We start from the raw sequence: 5,605 nt of genomic DNA on the forward strand, positions 1-5,605 counted from the left end.
TGCCTGTAATCCCAGCACTTTAGGAGGCCGAGGCAGGAGAATCCCATGCGACCAGCAGTTTGAGACCTGCTGGGGCAACATAGTGAAACACTATCTCAATTTTTTTGTAATAAAAATATTGGAATTATTAAAAAAGGAAATAAGAAAAGAGGAAAATAACTTGCACCTACATACTAGATTTTAGTGTCCAAGGGCCTAGAAGAGAACTTTGGATTTCTCTACCCCGCTAGGCACGCCTTCCCTAGCAGCAAAGATGGAGCTCCAGTTCCTCAGACAGTGATGAGCCACAGGAAGGGCAGGGGGCGGGGCCAATGAAGATCCTCTTGGGCTGCCTGACTTCCCTCAGTGTACACATCAGCTCAGCCTGAAGTGGGGTGAAGATCTCCCAATCGACATGAACCAAGGAATTCAAACTCTCCTCAGGGGCAGGATACGTCTCCAGGCTTAACTTGCTCAGCCCACTGGTGTGGCGCAACAGGTCCTTCAGGGCTTCCATAGACATGCAATTTCTGCCAAAGTAGAAGGTGGTGAGCTGGGAGCGGTGGCTCAGGCCAGGCAGGATGGCACTGAGTTGGGAGTAGTGGATCTGACAGCCCTCCAAGATGAGGGTCTCAAGAGTGGCAGAAACTTTCTCCAGCAGAGCTCCGAGGGGTTCAAGACTGATACAGAACTGCAGCATGTAGCTGAGATTCAGATGCTTTGGGTAAGCGAGGCTTGGGTACTGGTAGAGACACTTCAAGTCCTCTTCCAATAGGTAGCCACAAGTTAATTCCAAGTTCTCCAAGGGGTTCTAGAGGCACCTGTGGAGATCAAGAAGTTAGTTCTGGGCAATGGTACCAGTTAGATGAAGGTAGTGGGGAATAACCTCAAGGAAAATACCTGCTTCAACCAAACACAAGTTTGTTCCCACCATCTGATGATGGTCCTCATGCAAGTTGCTGCATGTTGAGGAACCTGATCATTCAGGGGCTGTCCCATTTTAGCCTCAGCCCTTTCACCATTTCTTGTGTGATTGGGTCAAGGCCACAAAATCTCTAAAGCCTTTTGTCTTCATCTTTTAGCAGAAAACTTCATCTCTGGGCCACAGGTACCCAGTGGGAGATGTGCACAAAGAACTCAACTCAGCAAGGTCTAGGGACATTAGCTGGGGCTACCTGCTGGCAGGGGCTCCCTGGCCTGCCTGCATCTGCAAACCAACTGTCACTTTTTACCACTCTCACTCCTACTCCTTCACCCTCCATCCCAGAAGCATGCATGTCCCATGTCAATTGACTTTCCTGGAGTTCAAAACAACCTTCAACAGACAGGGAATCAGAGACAGGATCATTCATGATCACTAAGCTGGTGAGGACAGAGCTTCTACTGTGAAATGCACAAGTTTGATGCACTGTCCCTCCTTTCATACCCTCTTCTGTTACCTCTTTTACATCATATCAACTTGAAACACACTTTGTAACAAGAAATTCACACGTGCACATGCAGTAGAGACAAAACGCCCACTAAGTACCTTGTACATGATGTCCCTCTCTAGCCTCTACCCTAGGTTACCCCTCTGCCTTTATTGAAGTGATCCTGTGATAGCCACTCCAGGACATGGAGCACTGAACGGGACAATGTGTTGACATTCTGGTGTCCCCTGCACTGTGCCATCGCCACTGGCTGGCACACAGTACACGTCTTCTAGTGTTTGCTGTAACAAAAAAAAAGGCTGCGCTGTGGTCTGCAGAGAAAGGGCACGATCCTTTCTCACCTGATCAGCTGTCCCAGGTGCCCTCTGTGGAAGGTGACCATATTCATTTTAAGCAGCTGGAGGTGTTTCAGCCTCAGGAACATAGAGCTGGTTTTGGCGACTGAGCATTCCTCATGGTAATTGACGTGTAAGGATGGCACCTGGAGAAAAATGAGTTTGCGAAGATTCTTCATCTCCTTCAGGTAACAATGAAGCTTTCTTATCAGATGTGGCCAGGACACATAGCAAATTTCCAGCTCCTGAATACTATTCAGGTGGATTATTTTCAATGATCTTCTGAGATATTCAACCGACGTTAGATAATTCACCAACTTACTACAGCACAGGTGTACTAAACCTCTCCTTTGGTAAACCCACCAGAAGAGGTATGTCAGGCATTCATCCTGGGGTATTTCCTTGAGGCAGATGTCTATGAACACCTTCAAGGGCTGGTGCTCTCCCATCCTTGGACAGTCCTCTGCTGCCTGCCTCTTACTCATGGCCTCTGGGGAGTAGGACAGGGCCCTGGATTCAGACCATATGGCCCAGAAATTCTCATCAACATCCCGCAAATCCAGCACTTGAAGTTTCCACCTCCTGTGGGTAAAGTAAGGCAGAGGCTCAGAATTTAGAAGGACAAATCCCTGACCTTTGCTTTCATTCTCATCCAATAAATCAGCTGCTCCTGTCCTCGGTGCTCCCTGTTCTCTCTGAGTTTTCTTGGTCCCTTTTCTCTTTCAATTCTGACTGGTCCCCACTTCTATTCCGTTTACCTTACACTGGGAATAGGCAAGTTTCTGTTCCCACAGTGGACCCTATATTGTGGGCAGTTCTTTCCCTGAGGATCTGGGCAATGGCCAAGGCATCCCTGAGCTTCGTCACCAGCACCACCAGAAGACACTGGGCCATCCTTGGGCTACTTCTTTGCCTGACCCTGCTGTTCTTTCCCTGGACACCTGAGCCCCATCTACCAGCCTTCCTGGGTCACCTCACCTGGGGCGATCCTTCTGTGTAAGCAGCATGTGAAGCCCTTCCAGCAATGCTTTTAAGGTCTCCAGATGAAGCGTCTTCATCAGCGATCCCAGAGGGAGGCGGGTGAAGGGCCAGTCCTGCACCATCACCGTCAGAGTCTGGAAGTGTCTCCTGCTGAAGGCCTCCAGGAAGAGTGGGAGGTAGAGCTCCCTGGGCATCTCCTCCAGGGCAGAGATGGCCAAGGGCTTGTCTCTCAGCAGACTCTGCCCCGCCAGCTCCAGGAGTCTGGGTGGGGCCTGGATGCTCATCCTGATGAATCTGTAAGGAAAAATTCTAGAAGACAAATCCAGAGAAAAGGCATCACTTTCAGGCCAAACACAATCACCTCATCTTCTCCTAAGGCCAATAGCATTGCTCTGGTACAGGTAGAAAAATTACCACTTTACCCCAATTCCACTCTGCACTTGGTGGCCACAAATCGATATTTCTGCTTCTGCTGGTACCAGGAAGAATGTCTTCCAAACACCAAGGAGGGAGGGGTCAAAGAGACCACTGGCCCATTAATTTTCATCCATGGCTCCACTGAATCCCAGTACCACTGGAAAGTGTCACTGAGGATCCTGAAAGCCAAGCTCTACCTCTTTGAGGAAAATTTTCTTGTCACTTACCGCCCTAAAGCAATGAGAATGAGAGTGTCCTGTGGCCCCAGACAGCCTACATTCTCAGCTTACACCATAAACATGCTGGGGGAACACTAAAGGGACTCCCTAAAGTCAATGCCATTATTTTTTATTTTGAAAAATTTCAACCAGAAACTGACCGGGTGCTGTGGCTCATATCTGTAATCCCAGCACTGTGGGAGGCCAAAACAGGCAGATCACTTGAGGTTAGGAGTTCGAGAACAGCCTGGCTTACATAATGAACCCTGTCTCTACTAAATATAAAAAAATTAAAAATCATTTGACTCCAAAAGGCAGAGGTTGCAGTGAGCCGAGATCCCACCACTGCACTCCAGTCTGGACAAAAGAGTTAGACTCTGTCTCAAATAATAATAATAATAATAATTAATTAATTAAAATGTTAGCCAGGTGTGGTGGTGCAGTCCTATAATCCTAGCTACTCTGGAGGCAGAGGAAGAAGAATCACTTGAATCCCGGAGGCAGTGTTTTCAGTGAGCTGAACTCAACACCCTGCCCTTCAGCCTGGGTGACAGAGTGAGACTCCATCTCAGAACAAGAGAAAAGAATTAACCAGAAACTAAAAGCGATGTGATGGTATTCTAGAGCATTTGGAAGGTAGGGATAGAAATACTAGCTCTAGATGAGGCACAGTGGCTCACTCCTGTAATCCCAGCACTTTGGGAGTCCAAGGTGTGTGTTTTTATTTTGAAAAACTGTAGGAGAAATTATAAAAGCAGTGTTGCAGTAGTCTAGAGCACTTGGAAGGTAGGAATGGAAACACTAAGTCTGAGGAGAAGGATGCAATACCATCCCTTCCGCGTACTCACAATCACACACTTAGGGACAGAGTCTAAGGGAAGAAATAAATCCCAGGTTCGGAACAAGTCTCTTGAGAATGGTGTACGGGAGATCTAAGATTTCTGTAAAATGAAAGCCTGACTAATAAAATCACAATACCACTAAGTGTGTGAACTGTAGCTGACAGGCACAGAAACCAACAACTTCACATGTCAAGACATAAACATCCATCCATCTGTAAATTTTTAATATTTTTTTTTAAAAAACTGCTTCAATAAGAATTTTGAAATGAGGAAAATGAAGCAGAAATCAAAATTTGAGGGATGAAGTCAAAACTATATTTGGAGGAAAAATCAAAACCTACATCTGTTTAATCTGAAAAAACAGACAGGAAATTCTCTGTGCCACTTTGGGCTGTGTGTCACCATCCCTGACTGGCTGGCTGCAGATTAGACGGGCATGTTCCTAAGAAGGTGGTGACTTACCAGATCTGGACTCAGTTTGCGGGGTGCTGGGACCTCTCAGAGAACCAAGCAGTAGCTCCAGGCACCAGGGCTTTGGGTCTGTCCTGTGCAAACTCAGGAGCTTTTGTTGATGTTTCTAACCACACCCTCCCCTTCTCAGTCACCAGCTTCCAATCAGAAAGTGATACCTGATTAGATCCTGAAGTTCCACCTAGTTAATCCTGATTGAGTTTCACACTTTCTTCTGATTCATTGATTAAATTAGATGTGCATTTATGAAAGTGAAAGAATAAATAACAGGGTGAAAGTCCAAAACTCATTAATTCATTTATTCCCCAAACACTGATGAAGTTTGACTAACATGTGACCTTCATAGTGACATGGAAGGTTTAATCTGTTCCTGAAATTAGAAAGAAAAAACAAAACCTGATGATATCTTTATGGGAGAATATTTGGCCACATTGAAATTATCAAAACGTTTCAGAGCTAAGACAGTTTTAAAAAGACGGTGATGTCAACCCTAAGAAAACAGAATAAAAAGCTCTGTTATCCAACAGTTACCTGGGTTTTATGCTTCCTAACAGGGCAGGTCATATGTGGGTTCAGGTTGAAAAGGGAACCACGGAGGGTGTGATTGATCACAAGACTAAGGTCAAGGCTTCACTGCAGGAAATCAGGACAGAATGACAAAGTGAGGTGGGGGCTGGGCAGGATGGGACCGGGTGTTCTAGTAGAACCCTGGGAAGGAACCAAGACAGCATAAAACATGGTGGGTATTTTGTGGGCATCTCCACAGAAGGATTGAAAAACTCTATCTGGATTGAGTTTAAAAATTAAAAAGGGAATAGTTACAGAAGAGACAGTGCAGACTCTTCAAACACAACATTGTCTTTAAGGGCAGAGAAGGCAGATACAGTCTTGGCCCCTACTAGAAGGGAAAGCGTGCTTACTCCCAAAAATGA

General features: G+C 46.1%; 1 pseudogene; it reads right to left on the reverse strand.

Annotated features, from left to right (window-relative positions):
• Positions 1–241: 241 nt before the first annotated feature.
• LOC115932889 (PRAME family member 1-like) lies at positions 242–3,009 on the reverse strand (annotated as a pseudogene).
• Between the last annotated feature and the right edge of the window lie 2,596 nt (positions 3,010–5,605).

This window comes from Gorilla gorilla, chromosome 1, assembly GCF_029281585.2.
Source record: "Gorilla gorilla gorilla isolate KB3781 chromosome 1, NHGRI_mGorGor1-v2.1_pri, whole genome shotgun sequence".
Classification (NCBI taxonomy): domain Eukaryota; kingdom Metazoa; phylum Chordata; class Mammalia; order Primates; family Hominidae; genus Gorilla; species Gorilla gorilla.